Source organism: Empidonax traillii, unplaced genomic scaffold, assembly GCF_003031625.1.
Source record: "Empidonax traillii isolate 1590-97213 ecotype Southwest subspecies unplaced genomic scaffold, ASM303162v1 scaffold187:size1931383, whole genome shotgun sequence".
Taxonomy (NCBI): domain Eukaryota; kingdom Metazoa; phylum Chordata; class Aves; order Passeriformes; family Tyrannidae; genus Empidonax; species Empidonax traillii.
In genome coordinates this window covers 1,620,805-1,637,596 of record NW_020955380.1, presented here as the reverse complement: position 1 = coordinate 1,637,596, position 16,792 = coordinate 1,620,805, and the positions used below count along the sequence as shown (strand labels likewise).

Here is a 16,792-nt window from a genome sequence, read left to right as displayed (position 1 = left end):
ATTACTCCAACCCCTCAGGACAACAGCTATTTCCTGATGCATTCACAGCACCTACATGCACAAGTCCCTGAGCTCTAGAGGAAGGCGAGACACATTGCTAAGTGCAAATGAGATTACAAGTGCTTTGGAGAAGCAGATGCTCTTTTAATGTTTGCAGAGTGCCCGGCACAGCAACAGGATGATGGAAAAGTCAAGCTGCCCAAATTCTCTCCAGATGATTTGCCCTTTCCAGCTTGGATCACAGCTGATCCTGAAACTGCTGGGGAAAATGCCACAGGATTTCCTTTCAACGATGAGTTATCCAAATGTTGGTACAAGAACCATGTGGTGACTAGAGTTTCCGAATGCATCACATTTCCAGTTTCTTAGCACAGCAACAGCCAAGGGCAGTAATTTAAGAACTGAGGGATCCTGGAGGCCTGAACAAGGGACACAGCTCAGGCTGTTCCTCATCTGGCCACGGGATGTCTCCACAGCTACACAACACCACATAGCTGGGGAAGTTCTGGATGAACACGGGCTCTGCTCCCTCCCCTCCAATTCAAGCATGTCAGAGATGCAGCTCAAGGCATTCAAAAGGAGGGCTGACACCTTCATAACACGCTTAACCCAATCTAACCCAAAAGCTCCCTGCAACAGGACAATGCTTCCCTCTCTCTATGGGCACATTCCCGCTCACTTCCTCGCACTGGATTTTGGGATAGGATGAGTGTACGTACATTTGAGTTGAATCATCTCACTGACCCGACAGAAAACATTTCCTTTTGTGGTTACACGACCACACAACCACATGCAGTGTAAGGGGAACAATGTGAATATTCAGCTGGCTTTTAAGGCGGGGGCCAGGGAATAGGAGGGGAAAAAACCCCACAGATGGTCCCTCTCTGTAGCAACTGGTATCAAAATCTATTCAAGGTATCCCTCAAATAATCCCGCTTATTCGCTTTATCAACAAGAAGAACTTTCAGCTGCAGACGCTTCGGTCAGAGATGTTTTGGTTGTGTTTAAGGCAGTTGATATCCCAGAACAAACGAGGTGCCAGCATCTGCAACAGGCTAGCACTTCACAGACTCCAGACAAATGCTTCACCACAGACTTAAGTCTCTCCTTCCTGATGTAGCTTCATCTTGGACTTGGTTTCTTTTATTCTGCCAGTGACTAAAGCAGTTTTCAGTTATACCAAACAATACTGAGGACGAGTTTAACTCACACCTTCCTGTAGTTTAAACTTCACAGGACAAGAGAAATAAGAGATTTGCAAGTGTGACAACAGTAACTGGCAAACTCAGAAGACACGCACGTGACTCTCAGGTCTGGTACAAGTCTCAGTTTTCACTGGAAGTGTCTCAGGGTCTCAGTTTTGCCAGGGACAGAAGGAATTACTATTTATCCATCCTTTGGAGCAGGGGCATTAGCTAAGCAGATTCATTAGCTGCAGACCCCTTCACTAACTTCAGATGGAGATCACAAACACCCCCAAGGCCCAGAGTGACTGTTCTCAGTTAGGAATGCCTCACCTGTAGGCTACATGCAGATTTCGGTCATCAAAGCAAGAGATCTGAATCCTACTTTCAGCAGCCTTCTTTCCTAAAAGTGAGCAACAGGAAGCATATGCCACCTGAATCATTCTGAGGACAACAGCCACCCACTCTGCCAAGTCCCTCAAGTGTTCCCCTCTGGTCTAGAGCTCCTGGGAAAATCGCTGCAGCCACCAAATACCCTGGGCTCACTGCCAAGGGCCCCAGCACCCCCAAGAAAACCCAACATGACAAGTTTTGGATGTGCAAGCATCCTGGGAAGAAGTGACAGTCACAGAAACAAAACATTCTGAGGCTGTGAGACAAGAGAAGGAGTTGGGCATGAAGTGGGGAGAGAGTCGAAACCCAGTTACTGCTCCACACATTCATCCATGCACTCTAAAGAAACAGCAATATAAGTAGTATTTTCCCATGTACAAATGAAATGTGAAAAAAAAATTCTTTGTGGCAAGCAGCATTTCAGAAGCAACATTTTTAAAGAGCAAGATGTCTACAGGACTTAAGGAACAGACATTTTATAGTTCAGATAAAGCTTAGTGGTTTTTATCAAAGTAACTCAAAGTAAAGGGTTATTACTAAACATGGACACTATCCACAAATAAAGACAGAAGAATTCCAGCAGTTTCAAACAAATATAAAGCAGAAAACTATTTGAAGTCCTAAATATTACTCATCCTTCATCTGTTAAACAAAGGCATGGGTTCAACTATTTTAGCTAGCTTATTAAATTCAGAATCCTTCCAATTAAACAGCAAAATGCAGAGCACAGTCCAAGAAACAGTTTGAGGGAGACCAGTTCATCCAAGCAGATCCTTTGGTATCCTCCAAAACCACCACTACAGCTCAAACAGCAGTAAAACATCCAGGCCAGTTTAGCCTCCCCCCTTCTGGCAGACTGTGAGACAAGATCTCCCATCAAGCCAGACTCTGGAGATGTGGGGGATGAGGTTCAGGAGCAGAGTTATCCATGACTACTCAAGGACATACCACATCCCATATTTCATTATCCTCCCCAGTTAAAGACTCTTGTACTGGAAGAGAATTTGCTCTACAATATTTAAGTCTAGACATCTGTCTGTCAGCGTATCAGCTCCAAATGTGAACTGCAGACCTCACTGTTCAAACACTTTTTATCACGATGGGCATAAAGAGCAGCAATAAGATGTGTTTTCTTGTAGTAAAGCACATTTCCAAACAAAATTCAGGAAGACACACAAGGTAACTCTGTTTTTCCCAACCATTAAGTGGAGTAAATCCTGCCCCCAAAACTGACATCACTCTCCAATAGGGAGTATGTCCCTCCACAGACACAGTGAAGACTCAGCCAGACACCTATTAAACATTACTGAACCCTGGCTGAAAATTACAGGTGTCTTTCCAGACCAGCACCAAACCTGCCCTCTTTGATGGTGCAACTTAAGGTGTCAGAAACCTCAGCCTCAAAGGTCACCACATGATGAGAGGTGAAGGCAGATGGGTGTGAGAATTACTGCAGAGTGCACCACGATGCTGATCCTCCTGCTCTTTATAAGCAGTCTTGCATGGGAATGCTGGCAATGTTTCCTGACTCACTAGTGAAGTTATTTTCCTAAATAAAAAGAACAAACATTTTAAGTTGCGACGCACCACACAGTAAGAAAGCTGCCTGCACTGAGCACTGCTGGCTCGTGCCTCTGCCCTAAGCAGCTTGCACATCCACCTTTGCAGCCCCTGCTCAGACTGTGGCCAGCCCCAGGCCCCATGGGAAGCTAAGGCAGATGGCCACTGACGACTCTGGAGCCGGGCCACAGGCGAGGGACGAACACAGACCTCAACGTCACGATGGCAGAAATTGCACGTTCCCTGAACAACCTCAGAGCACTCAGGAGCAAAGCACAAGAACAGAAAACACGATCATACCAGGCAAGAGGACTACAGCATTTGGCCAATGGGTTCCTGGTGACTCGTGAGCAAAGAGGAGCAGCAGCCAGCATCTGTGCTGAAAAGCAAGGTGGTTTCTAGTCAGGCTGGACTGGGTGAGCCAGCTTTCTGCTGAAGAAAACCCAGACTAAGAACAAAAAAAAAAGGAAAGCGTCTCCCACTGTGCTATGAGATCAACTTCCCAGCACAAAAAAGCTGACCCACAGGTCTGAGACACGTCTGTCTAGTCAGCAGTAAATGGAGAAGAGCCCTGGGACCTGGGCAGAGAACTCAGCTCTCCAAGAACCTCCAGCAACGCTTAGGATGTAACCAGAAACATTTGGCCATTGTGGTATCCAGGAAGCTACAAACCTTCCCAGACTGCTTAAGCACACAGCTCTGAATCCTGAGCCTTCCCCTGCATCTTGTCCAACACTTGAACTACTACCAAATACTCCCTTTTCAATGGGCTGCTCTCACCACGGCAAATGTGGCTCGTCAGAGCGAGGCCAGGAAGCAGAATACAATCCACATACATGCACCAAAGGTGAAACAGAAGTCTTAGGAAAAGCTGCTGGAGAATGCCAGCTGAGGAACAGAATGCCAACAGTGAAGCTGGGGCAGGAAATGCAATGAAGAAGGGCATGGAGAGGACAATAGCTACAAATGGGCACACTCCACCCTGTGCCATGAGCTGAGCTTCCTTCACCAATACCCTTCCTGCCTCAACTACAGGGCACAAATGCACAAACTGCTGAAGTGTGCACAAGGAAAGAGCCTGCTCTACTCTAAGACAGAGCTTGACTGAACCTACAGTAAGGAAGCCAAAATTAAGCTTGCAGTAAAAGTCCTTAGGTGTACTCTCTGCTTCTGTCCTCTAGAGATCTGAAGGAAGAGAATGTGCTGGTTTTATCTGGGAAAGTTAGTTTTCTTCATAGTAGCTTGTAAGGGAGTATGGTTTGGATTTGTGCTGAAAACAACTCTGACTGGTTATTGGTGAGCAGGGCTTACAAAGTCAAGGCGTTTTCTGCTCCTGACAACACCCCACCAGCGAGGAGGCTGCACAAGAAGTGGGGGGCAACATCCCAGCTGACGCAGGGGATATCCCAAACCATACAGTGTCAGGCTCAGCATACAGACCTGAGCAAAGACAAGGCAAGGGGAGATGTTTGGAGTGATACCATTTGTTTTCCCACTGTTAAGCAATGGAGCCCAGCTTCCCTGGGGATGGCTGAACACCTGCCTGCCCACGGGAACAAAGTTAATTCCTTATTTTGCTTTGCTTGTGCACGCACCTTTTGCTTTACTTGTTTAACTGTTTTCACCTCAACCCACAAGGTTTTGTTACTTCCACCCTTCCCATTCCCTCTCCATCCCACTGGGAGGGCAGTGAGAGAGCGGCTGTGGGGCCGAGTTTCCATCCGGGGTTAAACCACGACAGACTCTTTGTGCTGTACTTCCATCACACAGATTATTTGTGCCGTACTTCCATCACAGCGACCACAAAGCTTCAGCACTTCTGCCAGCAGCCGGCAAGACCAGGAATTTTTCTCCTCTTCTCTTCCTAAGAAAGGAGCGGAAGCCAAGCCTTTTCAGCTCTTTCTGAAGAAAGAGAGGCTGAGCCATGCACTTTTAACTCTGGCTGGAATGTTGAAACCACTCGCTAAAGCCAGTGCCTAGATCTGGGGTTAAACAAGGCTTTCTTCTTAGAGGCCAGATCAGCAAGAATTGCAAAGGCCCTTCTGCTGTCACCTACGCATAAAGCATGGCGTGCTTTCCAGGGGGAATGAGGTACTGGAAGTCCTTGCTAGGGATCCAGACCCAGGACACAAACAATAGCCATTTTCTCTCCCTGGCACGCTACATTGGTAGCTTCTCCCTGCGTGTTTTTTTTACACCAAACCTTAGCACGCAACAGTGCGCAGGGAAGGTCTGTCACGTTCAGCAACACACGGAGCAGGTACTCTGCAACATTTTGTGAGCATCTGTCATGCAGCTGTCTGTAAGTGAGGGTAACCAAAGCCAGGGCTCAAATGGCCCCTCTTCCAGCTTGTATTCCTGTTTGTCCTGATGCTGGACAAGCTGGCACTACTGCGATGAGATCAGGCTGGGGAGCGGGACAGGACTGCACGTAACAGGCATGGTATGATTTGATTCCCTTGCTGCTCTTTTCTCCAGGCTTCCCCTTCCTCCCTGGAGAAATGCAGTGCATTGGCAGGAGGGCACAGGCTGCTTGTCACTGCTATCAGTGTCACTGCAAAGGGGAGGTTGGAGGAAGGTCCAGCCCTGGTCTGGCTGTCACCACTCCTTCCTCTCCAGCGGACAGGGAGGATGAGTGAGATGGAGTCGAATTGGTGAATCCTGCTGCACCTTGCCACAAATACACCCTGCCTCAGTGGGAAAGGGCACCTTCCTTCTCTGTTCTGAAGCACTGGCTGCAGTCCAAGCCTCGGAGTTTCCATAGCAGCAAGACCTGATCGAACATGTACAACAAAAGGTTGCTTTATCGGTACCAGTCCAGAAGATTTTCTTCTTCCAAGCTTGTGCCTAGGAGAGCAGGGTCATCCAATATCGGCTTTGCATTTTATAGGAGAGATGAGATTATGACACGTGCTTTCTAGAGAGGGGCTTAGGGAAGATCAATGCTTGTGAGGTCTTATTTGCTCAGCATTCTGTGAGCTAATTTCTGGCTTCTCTTCCTACCATTTACAAAGAGGAAAAAGTCTCCACTGAATACAGGTTATTTTTAAATTATTCCAATGCAAAAGCTGCTGTTCAGCACAGCTCTCCAATCCAGTGGTCAGAGACAGTTAGAAAGAAACATACTTTCAACAATCAAAACCAATACGAAATCAACCCAACCCACCGAGAAAAGACATTCCTTGAATTCCCACTAGTGACAGGGCTCAAAAAAACTCATCAACAGGCAGAAAACTCTAATCCTTGCATTCATAGCAAGGCAGGGGGAAAGGGGGAAAAAAATAAAATAAAATTAAAAAAAAATCACACCAATCCCATTGAAGAGGCTCGACTCAAAAACTAACTCAGAAAGAATTTGTAACTCAACTTATGGATTGAATAAGCAGAGGAAACAATTTCACCTCCTGCCTCAAAAAATACTATGTTTGAAGTTTTCCTTAATGCTGGTAATAAAGCATCCCTGCTCTTTAGTCACAAATCTTGGCCTCCTCCCCAACAGTGAGGCTTAAATAAGCCACACAGCCCTAAGGAAGTTCTGCACAATCATCCAGGTAACTCCACCCAAATGCCTGCTCAGTAGCAAGGTGATGAAATGACTGTGCTGAGCTCAGCACCAGGAGGAACGTTCAGGAACAGTGTTCAAAGTGCACAACTTTCATGCCAGCTGTGGGTACCAAATTCTACAACCTCAACAGCATTGGAAGGTGGGACAGGCGAGCAGGTAAACGCACCACACGCTAATCTGCTGACAGCAAGAGAATGAGTCAGAGCTGGTGATGGTTGTGTTGAACAGAGGACGAACACACTGCACAGCAACTACTGCTGGCACAGAAGGGGAAGGTGTGATTTTGTGGGAGCTTGGTTGGGTGGACGGCACTGAGAAGGACTGCTCAGTGCTGGGGCAGCCCCACCAAACAGGGGAGAATCCACCGCAATCAGGCAAGCAGGTCTCAGGGTGAAGAGAAAAACTGCCACCTCCCAAGTCCTTACCTCATCTTCTCCTCGTTAAAAATGCCCCAGAAGGCCTTAGGGGTGTCAGGCCAGAGCCAAGGAAGTCAGCATGGCCCAATCATCTACAGAGTAACTGCTGCCCTGCAAGCTGAAAGATGCTGTCATCACATATGTGTGCAAACACCCCTGGAGCTTGAGCTCCCACTCACACCTCCACACAGCCTTGAAAAGGAGAAAGGGTTGTGCATCTCAGCCTTGTGCCCCTCAGGCTCTTAGCCAATAGAGACACCTGGAATGCTGGTGGGAATATGGGACAAGATGCTCCCAGCTTGTGTAAGAAAGAGGAAACCTGCAAACCCACCAAAAATTGCAGAAAAAGGAAGTACTTGTGTGGCAATAAAAGACGTTTTCAGGCTTGAGAGGGTGACTGAGAGGAACTGAAAGGAACAGTCAATGTGCTGCATCTTACACCTGCCACACACAGAAAGCGAAGCACAGATGCCAAAGTGAGAATTCTGCAACAGGAAAAACAGTCAACCCCCTCGACTCAAGAGCAAGGGCACACACTTTTAGAACTTATGTGGGCTACCAGAGAAAGAAGGGGGGGTTTTCTGGCTCTTTGCCCTCCACCATCTCACAAGAAAATAAGGGAAGATAAATGAAAACACAAAAGAGATAAAAACAAGACCTACACAAAAATCTAAGATATAAAGTCTATTTGAAATTGAACATAAGGTAAAAAAGTTTAATCTACCTGCACTTCATAATTTCTTCTCTGCTTTCAGAACATGTAAAAACACTGAATTAAGGAAGAAAACCTAGGTGAACAGCTAGGCCTCCAGCCCTCTCATAAAACACACATCAAAAGCTCGGTCTGCACAAGGAAAAAGTGCGTGTTGAGACTTTATTCATCCACCATGTTCTCTCTGGTTTGGTAAAACAGGACAGATTTTGGGGTGGAAACAACTGCTTGTCTTTTTTGCTCTTTACAGTGATGCTCCACAATGAAACCAGCTCCATCCAAATGCCTTGGCTTTCTCAAAGCCCACCCAACATTATGCTGAGATTCCTTTTAGCACTGATCAAGCCAAATCAGTGCCTAACTCCTCCTCTGGTTATTCCTTCAGACCACGGTTACACAGGCAGTCCTTTGACAGCTGCACTGGCACGAACAGCACCCTCCCACTCAACCCTGCTGCGCTGGTACAACCGTTTGCAGCCTCACCATTAGGGATCAAATTAGGGAACTGATCACAGTTAAAAATAAACCAGCGCTTTGTTTTGTTTTTTTTAAGGATTACTTTTCAGCCCAGGTCAGATCCCCCATCCATTGTGCAGCTGTACAAACAGTTGTATCAGCACTAGGTGCCTGATGGTTATCCCTGTGCCTGAAGCCAAGGTTTGCATTCCTAGCTCACCTCTTGTTCCACGGTTGCTGTAGAACAGGATCACTTCCTAAACTGAGCACGTAGGGGAGTTTATTGCTGCCTCCAACCAAGTGGAGGGTCTCTTTAATGAGACAAAATGAGGTCACGCTGATGCATATCCTGAGCTACTGATCTCCCTCGAGCTGTTGCTTGTCCAAAATTATATGTCATTTTTGCAGTCTGCACGCTGAAATAAATATAAAAACATGACTAACCAAGTCACTAACGCGAATGAACAGCTCTGGGCCAAATTCTGTAACAAAACTCTCCCAGAGATTGCATAACCACTAACTGCCTTGGTGATCTTCCATTCAAAATAAAGCAAGCCTACGTGATGTGCAAATTCCCACTGATTTGAAGACTGACATTTAAAGAGTGGGGAGCCTATCTGCAGTTTTGGCAACTCTTCCAATTGCAGCTGAATTTTCATTTGAACAGGGAAATACGAAAAGAAATACTGAAAACCAAAATAAGCACTAAGCAATGATGCCATGCTAGTCCACTTTAGAACTGGCCATGAGAGAAACAGACTGAAAGCTTCCCAAATTATCAGCTCAAATACTGTTTGAAACAAAACCAACTGAAAGTACTTCCTATCTGATGGCTGACTGGGAACCTACTGGGAAGGGCTTGGTTCTCAGTTCTCTGTTTTCAGCTGGTGACAGGTACCCACATCAGACACCACTATGCAAGGCCTTCTCATTGAAAACAAGGCAAAAAAGACTGAATAACCATTAATGTGTGACTTCTAGAACAGAGTAGGAAGCATGTTAATGAAACAGCTTCAGGAAACAAGATTTCTACAGTTTCTGTTGTGTCTGCTCTAGAAGGCAGAAAGCACAGTCCCTAAGCTGTTCAGCAGCCCTTTTTATAGATGCCACCACATGAATCCACAAAAACACACAAAACCAAAAAAACTGCTATTTGGCAAACCTTACCCTTTGTTCCTTAACATGCATCTGAGGGTACAGTTCCATCACAGCTTAAGTAAATCTAAGTCAGCACTCTTCAAACCCCTCGTCTGTCCTGAGTCAGCACTGGCACTCACTGATCCCGCTCAGAAACCAGCCTGGCAAAAAAGTTAACCCGGAAAAAAAAAAAAAGACAAGTTGTTTTCGCCAGTGTGGCTTCCTGAACTGGTTTAGTGCCAGTGCCCAACAAAAGTAAAAGGGGAGAATCACTAAGCAGGGCAAGGGCAGGCACAGGAGTAGCAGAGCCAATTCCATCCAGCTCCAACTGCCCTGCAACCACACGCTGAGAACAGTCTCACCCCGACATTAGGCAGACGAGAGTTGTCACTCCCAGCAGAGAGATCATTCAACTTTCTCACCTCTCCTGACATCTCCTTTACACCAGCATCAGCACTTTTGCAGGCAAGCAGACTAAATACTCACTCTGGTAGGAAACCGAGCAGCAATATATGCAACAACACAAAAAGCCATTAGTTTTCAGATGGATCAGGTCCCTGAAAGAACTGACCATGAGATTCAGCAATCCCCCAGAACCAAAAGATGGGAGAAGTGGGAACCAAAGCAAGGCAAAAGTTCAAGCAACTGCAAAGCTGCTCTCTTACTCAAAATACATAAAATATCACAACAAAACTACATAATAGTTATACAAAATCACTTTTGTTCAAGATTTAAATTGTGCATTAAAAAATCAGCAATCTAATTTTTCGTGTTTTCATCTTTCACAACACACCATTAATATTTAAAATGCCCTATTTCCTCAAAAATAAATCTTTAATTTATTTGCTACCAGCACTATTTTCAGAGCAAAAGAGATACTGAAATACATAGGGGAGAGTGAGAAACAGACTGTTGTGATTAAGTAGGGCATGACAAACGGCAGCAGCATGTGCAAGCAGTACCAGGGATCAAAGCCAGGAGGAACAGCGACAACAACACTATACAAACAACACTGATTCATGAACAACAAAGAATTCTTAGAAACTGCTGCCTGGGTTATGTCCAAGGCTCTCTTTACCTTGGTTAAACTATTAAGAAAGTCACTTCAGAAAGCTGACCACTTCTGCACAACCGAGTTTTTTAGGAAGAAAGAACTGACCCATCTAAAGGGCTCTGTGTAGGAAACCACTGCAGCAGTTGCTGCGAAGCTATGGAGTTGCAGTGACACTGAAGGTGACAGGAAGCTGGAACCGGTAATTTGTCCCCTGTCTCACCATGCAAGGGTTCTTGTGCCAACATGTATGTAGTACCTACCCTTCATCTGCTGTGCACAGCAATACCTTAACGGCAGTGACATTCTAGGGTCTTCCTAGAAGAACTTCCCTTATCCAGAAGGCATTTTCCATGACTTTAGCCTGACACCCATTTTCTCACAATCATCATCTGCTGTAGCTAGTTCTCATCACTGCTTCTAACACCTCCCTCTAGACACAGGTTTGATCAAACTGGGAATCCCTGGAAGACCCAATTTTGCCCCAAGAGATTCAGCAAATTCAACTACTCCATGTCATCTTGCTTCCACCTGGAGGACAAGCACACTCAAAGAACAGCCGGGGTCACCTCCATACACAATTCATTCCTCCAAAATTCAGAGATGGAGCTGTGGCCGTTTCTTGAATAAGCAGCAAGTTTCCATTGTACTTGGACAATCTTGCAAAACAAGTAAGTCTTTCAAAGAAAACAGTATGTTCATGAGCTAATGCTACATCTCTGTCCCAACAAATTGCTCAAATATCATAAATCTCAGTCAAGAAATTCATCTTAATAAATTCTTGACCCATGACAGTCTGTAGCATTGAAAGCATTGCTCTTTGAGTATCAAATATTAATATTAAAGGAGTTTTAAACATTCAGAAAATATACTAAAGTGATCATTCAGGACTGCATCTGATTTTCTCACAGCTCTCCAATACAAGTAAAATACAAGGTGAATGTAAAACTGTGCTGAAGCTGCAGTGCTAAGCAGAAGCACATGGTCCCACTCAGATCAAAGCATGCTCTGAGTGTCTCACCAGTAACAGACTAGTATCTGTATACAGTGAGACTTCATAACACTGTCACACAAGATTATCAACCCGTAAACACGCAGCTGTCTTCTGGCAGGTAGTCAAACCTGAGGCAGGAGGAGTTCTACAGGGGTCAAGACTCTTGCAGCACTCATCTAGATCTATTTTCCGCTGCTGGGAGATGAAATAGGAAAAAGGGAGAGGAACTGATCACAGAGGTGCAGAGCTTTGCACAGGGATTGTTTCTCACCCCACAAAAGGTGACCTCCAAAGCCTCTTTTGATTCTCCTCTCCTTTAAGAGGATTATGAATCCTACCCTTGGGAGACTTCAGCTCAGCTACTGGCCCACCAATATTACACATTAATATAACATCTTGTCTCTTTGTTCCTATCAGCAAAGAGATATTAAAAGAATTTATGTGATCGCTGCTCGACTTCAAATGGAATCTCTAATGCAAGAAGGGAAAGCCACAGACAGTGGTATTTGGAGGGGGCTCTTTGTGGCTGTCACACACCCAGCTGCAAGCCTGCCCAGTGCTTCCCTGCTCAAATCCCAATTCAGCTTATCTGCACATGCAGGCTGCTGGCTCCCCCTGGAAGCAGACATTTAATCAAGGAAAGACTGAATACAGGATCATCACAGAGGAAAAAATCAGGGCAAGTCCAGTGAATGCAGTTCACAGCTCCACAGCTCATGTACTGAACCAGAGCCTCGGCGAGCACTAAGCCCGGATGAGCTGTCAAGAAGTGAGGAGCAGCAATGAATGCCCTGCAAGAACACACTGGCACCTTCACTGGAAAGCCAAGGAGCAGAATGCAGCACACTGAGTTACACAAATCTTCAGGAACCAAAAATTTGAGGACAATTTCCCCCTGCCCTGTTCTCTTGGTTTGTGTTTGTGTCCCTCCCCCCCCCCACCTTCCAACAAGACACCATGTGGACACTTCTGAATGGAGTCTACAGAGCAAGTCCTGAATCATCCCTAGACAACATAATCAGAAATCATTTCCCTTGTCACATAATAGTGCACAGATGTAAAGCAATTCACGCTGCCATGCAGTTGAACATACGCATTTTTCCTTCACAAGGTAATCAAAGTTAAAATGCATTACGAATTTCACAATTACACAGAATGTGAAGACTCAAGACATGAAGAGAAGAAACCTTAACAGGAAGGAACGCATTGCCAGTAAGGAAGCAGCATCTTTGTGAATGGAGATTTAGGGTGAGATTAGACACACTTACAAGCTAATCCCACTGGATACAGGCAGTTTCCGTTTGGAACAAATGGTAAAATGTTCTCAGAAGGAAAAAAAAAAAGGATGTGGTTAACACAACAGATCTTTCAGATGCATCTGTAAGAACGCTCCACATTCTTGGCTGTTTCAGACTGCACAGTGCAACAGCAAAGTGAAGCCAAGAGTTAAAGAGTTCTAACCAGTAACGGTACAGAGAAACTACAAGGTTAAAGACAGATGCACAAAAGCTGAACTCGTGAAGAATTATGATAAAAGCCATAAATGCAGAGGAGCTCAAATTACATTTCTTAGGCAGTTCTGATAAAATAAGAATGATCTACAGCTTTCCAGGAGACCGTTAACTGAAAGACAAATATAAGCAGTTTGTGGTAAACTTGGGTTTTTAGTGTCTGTTCTCAACTTTTGAATTATGATGCTTTTAAAACAGAAAAAAACCCAGCTTTGATTAAAAAGTCAGTTGCTGCAGATAATTGATCTCCACAGAAAAATCCACAACTAGGACAAAAATGCACGCTTCTAATTGCTATTTTTGATTCTGCAGTGACAAAAACCCTCAAGACCAATGTTATGTAAGACCATTAACCTCTTTGCTCATAACTGGCACCTTAATTTAGCACACTACCACACTAGATAGCTTGAACTGAATTCTTAATGCCAAAGCACACCACTGGCTGCAGCAAGGCAGTAACAGCAATGATGGAAAGGAAAAAAAAAAAAAAAAACAAAGCAAGCATCCTACATTGAATTTTTCAATTACAGTTTCATGGACACAAGTATATAAATCTGAGCCTGTCCAGCTCTAATGAAACGGTGTTCTTTCCACAGTGGTAATCCGAAAAATATTATCAGATGCCCTCTAGTATCTCAGGAACAGTGAAGAGAAATCAAAGTACACAGTAGATCTGTACTGACAGAAAACCTCCAGTTCACCTTTCATACTAGAAAGTCTATTGAACCCCAAGAGGCTGTAAACCTGCTGAAAACAAAATTACTTTCTGTTTTGAGCTACTGTTTTTCTTCTTACAAACCACACAGCACTCCAAACACATCCTCCACAGGTGTGACTGCAATCTCCAAAACTACCACATATTGCAGTTAACTACAGTTCAGTGGCTATCACATATGCACACATGACTGAGGGAAAAACAAAACAAGGTAATCTTGGAAAAACATTCATGTGAACCCCCCCAGCTTCCCCCTCAAGAAAAGACAGATTAATCTTCTACACTGATAATGAGCCAGACTGATGAATTTCAACCAGACAGCGTCTTAAATACTGTCTTCCATCCATTCTTATCACATTGTGGCAAAGAATGACATTCAGGAGGAAAAGAAAGACTGATTAAGAGCCTACTTTCAGAAGCTAATGTCCTGCTGTGTGGAAAGAGCTCTCTATGAATCACCCGTTCATCCGCCTCTGACTCCATTTACTCTTCAGAATTCCCTGATGTGCTCAAATTCATGCTCCACCCATCCAGACTGTAATGTCCCAACTTGCACACAAGAATACTGTGGGAAACAGTGTCAAAACATCCAGTAAACTTAAGCTAAATGGCCTCTAGTGCTCTTCCTCATCCACAAATCCGATTATTTTATCACAGAAGACAATGAGGTGCGTCAGACACAACGTACCGCCAGTAAATCCATACTGACTGTTCCCAGTCACATTCCTTCACATGCTCAGAAAGGTGTCCCAAACAGACCTGACCCCTGACTGTCCCCAGGACTGAAGTGGGTCTGACCACCCTGGATTATCCTTTGGGTCTATTTTGAAGACAAGTGATCAGACATGCCTCATCACCTCTGTGACTTTTCCAAGATGGCCAAGACTCAGCACAATCAGGTCCCATGGCTCACATGGCTCAAATTCTCTCAAGTTGCCATTTGCCAGAGTTCCCCACTCTGTTGCCATTTGCTTCTGACTGCTGGTTCCTCTCTGAACCCTGTCTCCTAACACAGCAGCTGGGAGACCTTCCTGCTGAAGAGTCAGGCATAAAAAGCACCAAATACCTCAAGCAAGTCTCTACATCACTCATCCAAGCCCCCTCATTCAGCAGTCTCTGTTTAGCCTTTTACTGGTGGTGTAGAGGTAGAAGTTATGTCATAATTATCAGGGATGTTGCAATAAGAGCTTCCTGAGAAAAAGTAGCTGTTCTCCAACTCAAAGACAGAAATGCAGACCAACAAGGCTGAGTTTGTTCTGTTTGTATTCCAGGATGTCAAAGAAACCACAGGTCTCCTTGTAGAGACGCAAGATCAACTTGCTGGAGTTGCATGACCCCATTTCTAAAATATTTGGCAAAACAGCCTCCCTTCTCACTGTTGGCCAGGCTGACTGTATTTAGGAAATGGAAGTTAGGTCTGTAAAGAGCAAACCTAGGCCCTCCTAAAAATCCCTAAGAGAAGTTTCATGGAGACACTTCAGCTTTAATTAAGAAGAATCCAAGATGACAGAATAAGGAACTGGGATTTTCACCCAGTTAGATGCCAACTGGCCAGATTGCTCTAGGTATAGAAACGGAGAAGTTTTACGACGACTCCACACTCTCACGGTTCTTACATACGTATCACCTCAGTTTATCAGACGAGGGGGAGCTGCAGGGAGAGAACCTAAAGCTGTTCTAACGCTCCCCAAGAGAAAGGAGAGCCAAGACACGGAAGGTTTGCAGCCTGGGTCACTGCTGCAGGCTCCTGGCACTGAGCAGGCGCCTCATCGTGCCACGCTCCCGCTGCCAGAGCGGCGGCAGCGCCCGCTGTGTCTGGAAGCCGGCACGGAAGTGTCACACAACCAAACAAAAGTACACTTTATCAAACTCCAGAACTCGCAAGTCTCCCCTGCCCCCTTCTGGGAACAACGCGGATTTGAAAACTTCAGTGTCTATTTTCAATGATAAAACTATTTACTCGGGCAAGCAACAAAAGGAAAACCAGAGAAAGCTTTTGCCTCAAGCACGAGTGCCCTCAGCAAAGATATGGATATTATTAAGAGTATCTCCTTCAGCAGCAGAGACAGTCTCAAACCGGATTTTCTTCACTCACACACTGAAGCCACTGACAGAAATTCTTGCCTGCCAGAAAATGGCCGGACAGCTCACTACAGCTCAAGTGTTATGACTAAGCTGATTCACTTCTCAGGTCACGATGCAGATGCGCAATGCAGGCTCCCCGTCCTTTACCCCAACAGCTCCACTACTTCCTTCCCCCAAATAAAAAAATAATAATAATAAAAAAGAAAATAGAGCAACTGCAGCAAAACTTGCATGATAGGCATTAACCGCTCATAAACATTTCCCACAAGTTATGGAAACCACATTCGACTGAGCTGCTGACTGAGACCTGACTCAAGCAAAAATCCCTTTGCAGTGATGTGCCACCCCACGAATCTGTGTTGAGATTGTAAACGCAAAATACAAACAGGCCTCATTAGGGACAGAGAAGAAAAGTTCTCCCACTTGCCTCTTCCTACCACTGCTGTTTATCTGTGCAGTTTTCTGTGTCCCAGTGTTAAAATAGTTTCAAAAAAAAAGAGTTGCAGTTTCCTCTTCACCTCCAGAGTGCAGTCCTGCAATACTCTGCTACTCAGGAAACTTAGGCAGACAACAGATATTCAAACACTTTTCCTTTGTCTCTGCTTTGCAAGAGGGCTACAGAGGAGGAAAGCTAAGCCAAGACCCCATATCCCACTCCCAGCTGTGACAAGGAGAAGGGAATTGGCAAAAAGAATGGAGCACAGCTACTGTTAAGCAGCCATTTGGGATCTGCGAAGAAAGATGTTTCTCATTTTGAAGAGGCTGATCCTGCAGCAGATCCAGACGCTCTCTATCCAAGGAGCACATTGTGAGCAACAACATGTTCCGTGCAAAGGGAGGGGAGAGCAAAGTCAGCTGGTAAGGAGCAGAAACTGGCTCCAGTACTCAGGAAGCAGCACAAATGTTTTGTTTCCTAGGAATTAGGACATCTAGATTTAAACCTATCAAGTCTAAGAGCTACGCATCAAAGCCAAACACAAACTTGCCACAAAGATCCATCACAATCAAGCTGA

General features: G+C 45.1%; 1 protein-coding gene across 4 annotated transcripts in view; it reads right to left on the bottom strand.

Annotated features, from left to right (window-relative positions):
• IP6K1 (inositol hexakisphosphate kinase 1) overlaps positions 1-16,792 on the bottom strand; it is a 35,236-nt gene that overhangs the window by 7,159 nt on the left and 11,285 nt on the right. The window lies entirely within an intron of this gene.